Source organism: Alligator sinensis, unplaced genomic scaffold (genome assembly GCF_000455745.1).
Source record: "Alligator sinensis unplaced genomic scaffold, ASM45574v1 scaffold919_1, whole genome shotgun sequence".
Taxonomy (NCBI): domain Eukaryota; kingdom Metazoa; phylum Chordata; order Crocodylia; family Alligatoridae; genus Alligator; species Alligator sinensis.
In genome coordinates, this window is record NW_005842191.1 from 856,575 (window position 1) to 868,281 (window position 11,707).

Below are 11,707 nucleotides of genomic sequence, written 5' to 3' on the forward strand. Positions count from 1 at the left end.
AGGGAGGCAGACGGGCTTTCTCCTACCTGACTGCCACCAACAGCCACCCACATACTCTGCCTTACCCACAGACATTTCCTCCCCTCCCCACCCCTTGGGATAACACAGCTCAAGCTGTGGTTGCTGCAGTGCAAGCAGCCTGGGGCTCGTTCAATCATTGGTACGTGAACTCTTTACTAATCCAGCTACAGATTCCCTTGCTCCTTCTTCCCTGGGGTTAATAAAGCAGCAACATTTCCTCTGAAACTTCCCTCCCAGATGATCAGCTCGTGCCTCGCATCAGTATTGCAAGCCCCAGAGCTGGCTGTCCACCAGCCCACTTAGGAATGATAACAGGGCCTACCACTGTCTGATGTAGTACTGCTGGCATGAGTGGAATTCTGCCAGAGATGACTTGACTCTGCCTATGGGCACGGATGCCAAACAGCTCCCAGGAGGTTCCTCAACTTGAGAGGGCACCCTGTTCTCCCCTCATTCTGAGGACCTTGCTTGCAGGCAGTTCATGCAGTGCCCAGCTGTTGTCCAGATGTTGTGTTTTCCTCTGCATAAGAGCTTGGTACTATTGTTAACTTAACTTATTTAGTCTTTAAGGCTCTTTGGGCCACCCTCGTTTGGTGGCCGATGGTGTTACCGGCACCCGGCTGGTCGCCGGGCAGGTCTTGTTTGGAGCAGCTGTTCACAAAAAAATTCTTCAGGGGCCGCCACTCTACCTGCGTAAGGCGGCTGGGCTCCCGGCATTAAACAAACATTACGGGGGACAACTTATAAGAAAACAGGGCTTGGTATTGCCCTGGTATTTCTGCAGTGCCAGCTATCTCATCAACCCCTTCACTGCCACACTCACAAGCCAACAGCAGTTTCACTAGAAGAGCCACTCCAATGAATGGAATGCTGCTGGGTGACTGCACACTCATTATCACTCACTTGCTCTGCCAGCCTGCTGTGATCTCCTGTGACTACTGCAAATAACCCCCTGTTTTCATGGGGAGGGAAGTACCATGTTACTGTTCCCTGGAACTGCAAGTATAAACCTGGAAGTTGGGAGACATGGATTTTGGTCCTGGCTCTGTCACTGACTCAGGGAGCAGGTCTTTACCACACCTCTCTGTGCCGTGGGAAATAGGAGTAATAGATCTCTTTTGCTTCTCAGGTGGTTGTGATGCTGAACTAGTACACGGAGAGTGCTTTTGAGATCCACAGTGCATGGCTACTATAGCCCTGTAAAGCAACATTATTTTACAGGACGGGGAAGTTAAATGATTTCCCCAATGTCACCCAGAGCTATAACTAACACCCAGGAACTGGGCTTGGTTAGTCCCAAGTCAGTCCACACACACACACACACACACCGTGTTACTGCGCAGTAAGGTGTCTACACATGCATTACTGTGCAGTAACTAATTGGGCAAAAATGTGATGCCTGCATGATGCAGGTATCAAATTTATGCTCAAGTCAGTATGTGCGTGTAGACACATGCCTGTACTGCGCAGTAATTTTGGTTGCTGTACAGTAAATGCACACGTGTAGACGTGCCCACAGTGTAACTTAGAATCCAGTAGTCCTAATGTGGAAATCCCTGCTCTAATCACTGGTCCACACGTTCTTTCAAATTCAAAATCATTCGACAACAAAGTGGAAACATGGCCCCCCAGTGAGAGGTACAGCCATAGGATGGAGACACAAGTGCTGCCAACAAATATAAAAGGGCTGATGTTCTGTACCTGCATCAAGCTGTGATCTGCTCCCATTAGCAATGTGGTTCCTGTCTCCCTAGACAAACTTTGCAGGAGGATAGAATGATATCACATTACAAGCTGTTTGGGGCAACGGCTGTGTGTTGTACCACACCTGACACAGTGGAGTTCTGATTTCCAGCTGGGGTGTTTAGCCACTATTGAAATGCAAATAATAACAATGACAGAAGTGAAATCAAATCCAACCTGGCTGCCTCTCGCAAAGATGCTGCAGCCAACCAAGACTTACTGGACTCACCACAGGGATACCAGGGCAAGATTTACCAGCCTATGCTACACAGTTGCATTTCTCAATGTGTGGGTCATGACCCAAAAGTGGGTTGCAAGCATATATGAAAGAGTTGCGAAAAATCATGGAAAAATACAGAAAATCACGGATTTTCTCCTTTAAAGGAGAAAAATGTGGGCCCCTTGCAGGCTGGCAGAGTAACAGCCTGCCAGGGGCTGCTTGGGGCTGGGGGGAGTGGGATGCAGGGGGCAGGGGTTGCCATGTGCATGTGTACATGCACACATGCACATGTCAGCCAGGCAGTGGGGAGAGCAGCTCCTGCAGCTCCCCAGAGGTAAGTCTATGGGGGGGCACAGGTGATGCATCGGGGGGAGGGGGGGGGCACTAGCCCCCCCCCCCCAGATTTGTGCATCTACAGCAGGCATGGGGCTGCAGCCTGGCTGGACAGGCATGGGCTGGAACTGCCTCCATGGCCCAGCGGGCTGGACCCGGCATGAGAGGGCAGAGCGGGGTGGCAAAACTCACTGCCAGGACCAGGAGCCCCGCACCAGCCATGCTGCCAGAAGTGCAAGGAGTAATGGACAGTGGGGTGGGGGTGCCCACAGCTCTCACCACTGCTAACCACTCCCCTCAGGCCACAGCTCATTCCCGGAGGGAAGGTGGGGTGGCAGGCAGCTTGAGCAGCCTGAGGGGAGCGGCGGTGGCTGAGCCTTGGCATGCAGTAGAGCCGTGGCCCGGTGCGTGAGGGGCTGGCAGGGGGAAGAGGTAAGGGCACCCCCCACCCCATATCCATTACTCCTCATGCTGCTGATGGCACAGCTTGACATCCTGCTCTGCCCTCCTGCACCGGGTCCCGCCTGTGTTGTTCTCAAAAGATCAAGGAGTTAAGTTTATAGAATGATAACGCTTGTTTATTCAGAGAGCAGTACTCTGCCTGCTGTTCCCTCCTGCAATCCCCGGGACAATGTAACAGCTTATACCTAACACTCTTAAAGGTATCCACACATCTTCCCCCTTTACACCTAACTTATCCCCATATAATATTAACATTGGCAGTTTAGTTCGACCCATAGTTAAAGCATATTTTAACAGGTCTCTGTTAGTCTTTGTGTTGGCTTTTTAGCTGTAAGTGATCTTCTCAGTTCCTCTGCATTCTCAATCCTTATTGGTTCAGTTCTTGTTTGGTTTCCTTGTTCAGATGTCTCTACATCTGTGTCATTTTCAATCTCCTCTGTCATTTCTTGTTGCTTTGATGTTAGCTCTGTTTCCTTTGATAAATCTCATGATGCTGCGTCTTTACGAGCTGCAACTGTGGTCTATTCCTTCTTAACACCTGTCCTTCCAGTGTGACTACTTTATAGGATTTGCAAGCTACTTAATGGGAAACATTCGACCATCTGAAATAAGCACCGTATCTGTGTTGTGCAGTTGTGGTAATTCCCTGGTACCCCTGTCATAGTACCATTTTTGTTTGAGTTTGTTGAATGTTTTAATGTTTTCACATCTTGCTTTCTATTCTGATGAGCAGAAGATTTCATCCACAAGATTTGGCAGCCTGATTTTAAGTTTCCTGTTAAACAGCATTTCTGCTGGGGACAATCCATGTTTCATGGGTGTTGCCCTGTAATTTGTGACAGGTAAACACTGGTGTGTGGATCTGTAGCTTTTTTCAACAATGTATTCACTATTTGTACTCCATTTTCCACCAGGCCATTGGATGTTGGGTATTTAGGACTTGACGTGTAGTGATGGAATCCATATTTGTTTGAAAATTCTTTAAACTCAAGGCAGTTGAATTGAGGTCCATTGTCTGTTCTCAAAATTTATGGAATCCCACGTCTAGCAAAAATCATTTTGACGTGAGTTATGACATGGTTTGCTGTCTTGCTTTCGAGCAATGCAGTTTCAGGATAGTAAGAATAATAATCCAGCACTAATACATATTTTTTTCCTGCATGCATGAATAAGTCAATGCCCACTTGATACCATGGGTTCCTCCATCGTGGGCTCTTTTTTTTGCTCTGATCTGTACTTTAGGCACATTGTACAAACCTTTACAGCATCTTCTATGTCATTATTTATGTTGGACCAGAATAGAGTACCCTTGCTCTCCTTTTGCATTTTTCAGTGACTAGATGCCCCTCATATATTCTGTTTAACACGTCTTTCTTTAGAACCACTGAACAAGTCGTGAGCCTTTGAACAACATGCCGTCCAGTACTGACAGCTCTTCCTTGAACTGAGAGCAAGGGCTAGGCATATGTTTTCCAGGCCACCCAGCACCAATAGATATTATCACTTTTTGCAATGTGGTGTCCTGAGAGTAGCTTCTGCAATTAGTGCCCACATTTGATCTGTGACAGAAATCACTCTTTTAATTAGGTTAACATGTACTATGTCTGAGTCTGGAATTCTGCCATTTTCTGTTGTGTCATATGCTCTGGACAACATATCTGCAATATGTCAATGTTTTCCTGGAGTGTACTGTATGTCTAGATCATAAACTTGCAGTTGAAAGAAAAGTCTCTGTGATCTGGGTAGTATGTCCATGTCTGATAATCCTTTCTTTGCTATAGTTACCAAAGGTTTATGATTAGTTTCAGCTATCATAGGCTTCCCATAGATGAATATATGAAATCTACTACAGCTGTATACCAGAGCTAAACTTTCTTTCTCAATTTGTGCATATAGACACTCTGACTTAGAAAGTGCCCTAGATGCATATGCTACTGGTCTCCAGCTATCTCCATGTTGTTGAAGCAAAGCTGCTCCAGTGATGCCTTTATAAGCATCTGTTGACAATTTTATGGGTCTTTTAGGGTCATAGTATTTTAGGACTGGAGCGTTCATTATTTTTTCCTTCAAGTTTTTTAATTCAGCTTCATGTTCATGTTCCCATATCCTTGAGGCAGGCAATTATTTTGGCTGGAGGGCTGCTTAATGAGTTTTGGTGAGCTGTGGAGGACCGCATGGGTAGCCCTGCCCCTTGACAGTTGCCCTATCCCCTGGTCTCCATCTTGGGACCAGAAATCCTATCCCTAATCCCTGATCTTTGTCACCGGAAGTCCCTCCTATTGCCCCCAAAAATACTCTTTTTGGGAGGGGAGTTTTGCCATCTTGGAACCAGAAAAAAAAAACAAATCATACACTAAAAGTCAAACACCTACTATAACGTATTTTTTAATTTTATTACAAAAATATTTTTGTCATGATTTGTGTTTATACTGTGTATATAGAGATGACTGCATAATAACTCTAAAGTTTTAGTTTTGTATATTGTGTGTGGGGGTGTGTGGGGTGTGGTTGGGGATATGTATGGTGGAAGTGGGGGTATGTATGTATGGTGAGGTGTGGGAGGGGTGTGGGGAGGCAATAGGGTATGTTGGGGGTGTATATGTGGGAAGGTTGTGGGGGTAGGGTGTGGGTATGTAGTTTTTGTGGGGTATGAGGTATTGTGCCGGGGTGTGGGGACCCCCAACATGGAGGGGGGTCCATGGTGCACAGCCCCCATTGGCAGCAGCAGGAGCACCAGCAGGTGGCGGGCACTCATTCCTGGAGCAGACACTGCCGCCTGGTGGCACACGGCTTCAGCCAGTGCTGCACACGGGGTAAGAAGTGCAGCCCGGCCAGGCTGCCTCTATCACGGGGGCTCTGAGCAGCACACATGCAGCTCTCGCACTCGCACGGCACCGGGGAAGCCCCAGTGGCTGGAGCCCACTGCCTTCCCAACCCCCTGCCACGCAGGTCCCAGGACTCCTTGGGAAAGCAGGGGCCAGGGCTCCCCTCCACCTCCTGAGTGGCAAGGGGCAGGGAAGGCAGTGGGCTCCAGCCTGTGAGGCTTCCCCCCAGTGCTGTATGATTGCGACAGCTGCATCTGTGCCACGCAGAGGCCCCACAATAGAGGTTGCCCTGCTCGGCTGCTCGCCTCACCCCTGCATGCAGTGCTGGCTGAAGTCATGCACCACGGGGCAGCAGCGACTGCACCAGGCACATGTGCCCACCACCTGCTGGTGCTCCTGCTGCTGCCAGCAGAGGCTGTGTGCCATGGGGGGGGGAGCTCAACGTTCCTGCCAACACCTGGGCATGGACTCCATACTGCCAATAGCCCCAGCTCCACACTCTGTGCTCCTGCCCAGCTACAGCTCCCCCTCCCCCCACCCCAGCCCCTGCTGCTTACCCACCTCGTGCCCAGAGCAAGCGGGATGCCAGGGAAGCCAAGCAGGTCCCCCAGCAGCTGAAGCAGTGGCAGTAGCAGCCCCACCTGGAAGCTGTGTGCTGGCTGAGCCAGGCCCTTCTGCGCACAAGGCTGGGAGTGAGGCGCAATAGGGTATATTGGGTGGAAGTGTATATGTGGGTGCCTTGCTCCCACCCTCGTGGGCAGAAGGGCTGGGTGGGGTACAATCAATTGATGGGTGCCTGTGGGCCAAATGAAAGTGCTGGGCTGGCTGAATCCAGCCCACGGGGCATATCTGCCTGCCCCTGCCATATCCACTGAGTTTTCTTTTGTAGGAATGATCTAAGGTGTTTGGTCTGCTCTGATAAGTTAGACAGATATTTCTCTACAAAATTGATTATTCCCCAGTAATCTTTGCACTCCTTCGTTATCTGTAGGGGGTGGCATGTTTTTAATGGCTTTAACCGTTGCAGGACCAAGGCCCATGCCCTTTCTCAGAGAGCTTTTCTCCCAGATATATTATTTCTTTGACCTTGAATTTGCATTTTTGTTTGTTCAGTTTCAAACCTGCTCTGCAAGCTCTTTCTAATGAGTTTCTTAACCTCAAGTCATGTTCTTTCATAGTATTTCCCCAAACTAATACATCATCAGTATAAACAATAGTTCCAGCAAGACCTTCAAAAAGTTGTTGCACCTTTCTGTGAAATACTTCAGATACAGAACACAGTCCAAAAGGAAGCCTATGAAAGCAATACCTTCTGAAGGGTGCGTTGAAGGAACATAATCTAGTGCTATTCTTTTCTAGGAGATCTTGCCAAAACCCAGAAGAGGCATTCAAAGTGGAGAAATATTTAGCTTCTGCCACGTTGCCAAATCTTCCCTGGTGGGAATGGGAAAATGCTCCCTTTTGTCATACCTGTGGATCCAGACACAATCTCAAGGATCCATCTTTTTTTTTCTATTATGACCAGTGAATGAACCCAAGCAGTTGGTTGCTCTACTTTTTCCATTATGTACATGTTAACTAATCTATTTCCTTTTCCAGTTTCTCCCTTAATACAAGGGGAACATTTCTTGGAGCATGTGTGGTGGGAGTATTTGGTTCTCTTAATTCTATCTCGTACTCGGTTAACTGTTTCCCTATGCCTTGAAACACATCATAAAACTCTTCTTTTATGTTTTTACTTTCTAATCCCTCAATGGCATTTATTCTCTTAATAAAACGTAGAGTTTCACACGTTCACAACCCAGTAATTGGCACTAGGTTTCCTGGGACTGTTACAAACCAAATTTTTACTATATTACCCTTGTATCTAGGATACAGTGTACAAACACCCTTGGTTGCAATCAAGTTCCCATTATATGCTCTAAGTCTCATTTTCTTATTCTCATCATACACAGATTTAGTTTTCATTTTTGGAATAATGTATTCTGGTATTAGATTGACCTGTGCCCCTACATCTAATTTAAAAGTTACCATTAGTTCATTGGTGTCCACAGTGATTACCCAGTCCTCAGAAGAATGAACTTCTTGCATTATGCCAATGAGGAATTCTTCCTTTTCCTCATTACATAGAGCATGCACTCACTGTTTCTTCTGTGTTGCATCCTGCTCCTTTCTGCAAACTCTTGCTAAGTGATTGAATTATTTGCATTTGTTGCAGTGCTTACCAAATGCAGGGCATTGCATGGATTTGTAGTAACTCCCACAGCATCTGCAGCTGACCATTGTTTCTTCAAGCAATTCTCTTTGGCCTCTGCTTGCCTGCTTCATAGTGAGGTGCTCCTTTCTGTATTGTTTGTGTGGTTCCTTAGGTTTTTGAAGTCTTGTAATCCTGTCTATTTCAGCTTGTTCGGTTTTTTTCCTCCAGATTCTGCAGCCTGGCATTTGTTATCTCATCTGCTGGGCACATTCTAACTGCCTGTTCTAAATTAAGCTCAGGATCCTCTAGCAGTCTTTTCCTGAGGCTTGTATCCCTTATACCCTATGCTATTTGGTCTCTGATCATGGACTCTTTTAGGTCTCCAAAGTTGCATGTCTGGCTCAGCAGTCTGAGGTCTTTGACAAACTCCTCTTTTGTCTCACATTCTTTCTGCTGTATCATGAAAAAATTATACTGTTCATAAGTTTTATTCTGCTTAGGTATACAATATACCTCAAACCTTTTAATCACTGTGCCATAGCTTTTCTGTTCTGCTTCTGACAGTTGTAGGCTATTATAAAGAGAGAGAGCTTTTAGGCCTGCTATATTTAAAAAAAATAACTACCTTGAGTGACTCTTTCTTTTCTGTAGCCCCACTGGCTGTTATATATATGGTGAAGCTATGCTTACATTTCTTCCAGTTTTCTGCTGCATTGCTGGACAGCTTTAATTCCTCTGGACTTCTGAGATGCTCCATTTTTTCTTTCTTCATACCCCACTTCTGGTACCATATGTTCTCAAAAGTTAAGCTTATAGAATGATAAAGCTTGTTTATTCTTACAGCAGTACCTTGCCTACAGTTCTGCTGTTCCCTCCTCCAATCCCAGGGCAAATGTAACAACGTATAACCTCTTAAAGGTATCCACACATCTCTTGCTGGGCCATGGAGCCCACTCCTGTTCATGCCAGTCCAGCCAGGCTGTAGCCCTGTGCTTGCTGTGGGTGCACAAATCGGGGGGGAGGCATGTGCCACCCCCCCATGACCCAAACCTCCTGTGCCACACACTGTGGGGCTAAGGCTGGGAGGTAGGGGGCAGCAGGTCGGGAGTGAGGGACACCAGCAGGGCTGGGGGGATTGGGGGTTGTGGTTTGGGAGTGAGAAACTCTGGCAGGACCCAGAGACTACAAGTTGGGAATGAGGGGCACCAGCAATTTTCATTGTGCAAACTGCACAATGATGAATGCCATTTGGGAGTAATGGAGGATCACGTGTTGATATAGATTTCATAAACATTCAGGCTGGAAGGGACCCCGGAGGATCATCAAGTCCAGCCCCCTGTCCCAGGGGCAGGAAGTCAGCAGGGATCATAAAATCCCAGCAAGATAAGCATCCAAGTGTGTCTTGAAGGTGTTCAAAGTGGGTGCTTGAACCACCTCCAGCGGCAGTCTATTCCAAACCTTGGGGGCTCGGACAGTGAAGAAATTCTTCCTTATACCCAGCCTGAATCGGTCACAGCGGAGTTTGTGACCATTTGATCTTGTCATCCCTTGGGGCACTCTGGTGAACAGACGTTCCCCCAGATCCTGATGAGCACCCCTGATAAACTTGTAGGTGGCCACCAGATCACCCCTGAGCCTGCGCTTTTCCAGGCTAAAGAGCCCCATGGCTCTCAGCCTGTCATCATAAGGTCTGTTTTCCTGACCTCTGATCATGCGTGTGGCTCTCCTCTGCACTCTCTCAAGCTTCTCCACATCCTTTTTGAATTGCGGAGCCCAAAACTGGATACAGTACTCCAGCTGCGGCCTCACCAAGGCCGAGCACAATGGGAGAATGACATCCCGGGATTTGCTTGAGAAACATCTATGGATGCAAGCCAGCGTTTTGCTCGCTTTACTAGAGTGAAGAACTTTGCATTTATTGGTGTTGAACACCATCAGGTTCTCATCCGCCCATTTCATGGGCCTGTCAAGATCTGCCTGGATCACCCGCCTGTCTTCAGGTGTAGATGCTTTACCCCAGAGTTTAGTGTCATCCGCAAACTTGACCAGTCCGCTTCTGACACCACTGTCCACATCATTGATAAAGATGTTAAATAGTATAGGCCCTAGGACAGAGCCTTGAGGAACCCCACTGGTGACCGCACACCAAGACAATTGGCTCCCGTCAACCACCACCCTCTGGGTCCTACCGCGGATCCAATTCCCCAGCCACCGGATTGTGGTGAAGTTGAGGCCGCGGTTAACCAGTTTTGCCAAGAGGTGATCATGGGATACCAGATCGAAGGCTTTTTTAAAATCAAGATATATGACATCAATCTCTTCCCCCTTGTCCAGGTGATAGGTCACCTGGTCGTAAAAGGAAATGAGATTGGTCAAGCAAGACCTACCTGCAACAAACCCATGCTGGGTATCCCTCAAACCCATGCTGGGTATTGCTGTTAATGTTTTCCTGTTGTTGTTTTCTGTCTTTAAAATTAAGACTGTTGAGCTGCTTTAACTTGTAGTGTATAATACGTATTTGGGGGCCAAAATACTTGTGTGTTTTCTGCTTAAACTATTTACTGGGTTAGTACTGACCTTCAATGTTTACAAATGGGTCCTGGTACAAAAAAGCTTGAGCACCACTGCTATGCAGCAAGGTGGGCTAATGGTCCTTTCTGACTCAAATACTCTGTGAAATGCCCTATCCATCACATTTCCTGACAGTTGAGTGCTCTGGACAACATATGTGCCGGCACAGCCTCTGTTCCCAGAGTTACATCCAAACTCTACAGTCAGGCCTTTTCAGACACCCAGCTTTTGGGGAATTGGTTTTATTCGTATAACTCCGGATAACAGGGCAAGTCAAGTGCCCTGAGGACTTCAGGAAAAGGCTCAGCTTTCACCAGTGCCAGATCTTCCAAGGATCCTAGCAGCCTGGCTTCACATTGGTCATAAAAGTCTGTCTGAGTGCTTAGAAATCCACTCCTGAGCATGCAAAGGCTTCCTCAACCCTTGGCCTCTCAGGTGTGATGGCTGGCAAAGGGCTCTTTCAGTGCCAGTTGTGATGAGGCACTGGACTGAGACTTGCTCAACTCATTGCACACACGCCAGCACACAACCCTTATTCAGGGCTGTGCTGGATGTGAAACCGCAGGCTGGAGTCATTACACTGCAACATCAAACTGCGGTGTCATTCAGGGACAGAGTTGCACAAAGAAATCTGTACAAGATAGGCATTAACTCCTCAGTTGCTTCCTGCTCTCATTGGTCTCTTGGGGATCTTCAGTGGATATGAGGGGCAGAGATAGGGGAGATGCCACCCAGCAGTGATGGGTGTCAGTGGCGCCCCGCTGCCTGCACCAGGAGCAGAAGGGGAGACTCTTCAGATGTGCCTGCCTGGAGCCAGCGGGAAGAGTTAGGTGCACGATCCCCACCATCAGGTCAGAGCTGTTACAAGGATGGGAAGGCTAGAGGGAAAACCTGGAGGTGTCATTCAGCTCCACATTAAGAGCTGTTCCCTGCTAGAAGTGGGGGGCCCTACAGCATCTACCCGGGGACACCGAGCCCAGCAAAGCTTCCTGACGCGCAGCCCAGCTGCATACAGCCCCGGCTGTGAGGGCAGCTAGGGGATATCCCCCGCTTGGAGGTGGGCTTAGGTGCCAGCTGCCCCTATAGACAGGGCCCCTCACAGCCTGGGGTGGGGGCGCGGGTTGAAGCTGGGTGAGTGCCTGAGCCCAGGGGCGACCTGGGGCAGCTGCTCTGGGGGATGCCTCCCTGCAAAGCGAGGGGTGTCAGCGGGGGCAACCCCCCGCCCTAGGGGCCGGAGCAGCGGGCTCTCAGGGGCCCGGGCTCCGAGGGGGCAGCAGGGATCCCGCCGGGACGAGGCGCCTACCCAGCTTCTTGAAGGCTCTGCCCAGGCGCCGG

At 48.4% G+C, this 11,707-nt stretch overlaps 1 protein-coding gene across 2 annotated transcripts in view; it reads right to left on the minus strand.

The window, feature by feature from the left end:
• PLCD3 (phospholipase C delta 3) overlaps positions 1–11,707 on the minus strand; it is a 55,022-nt gene extending 43,315 nt beyond the window's left edge. The window contains exon 1 of one of the 2 annotated variants that reach the window (XM_025207305.1): positions 11,676–11,707. The gene's annotated coding sequence lies outside the window, so the exon portion shown is untranslated. The remainder of the gene's footprint in view (positions 1–11,675) is intronic. The other variant, XM_025207306.1, reaches the window with a different exon arrangement.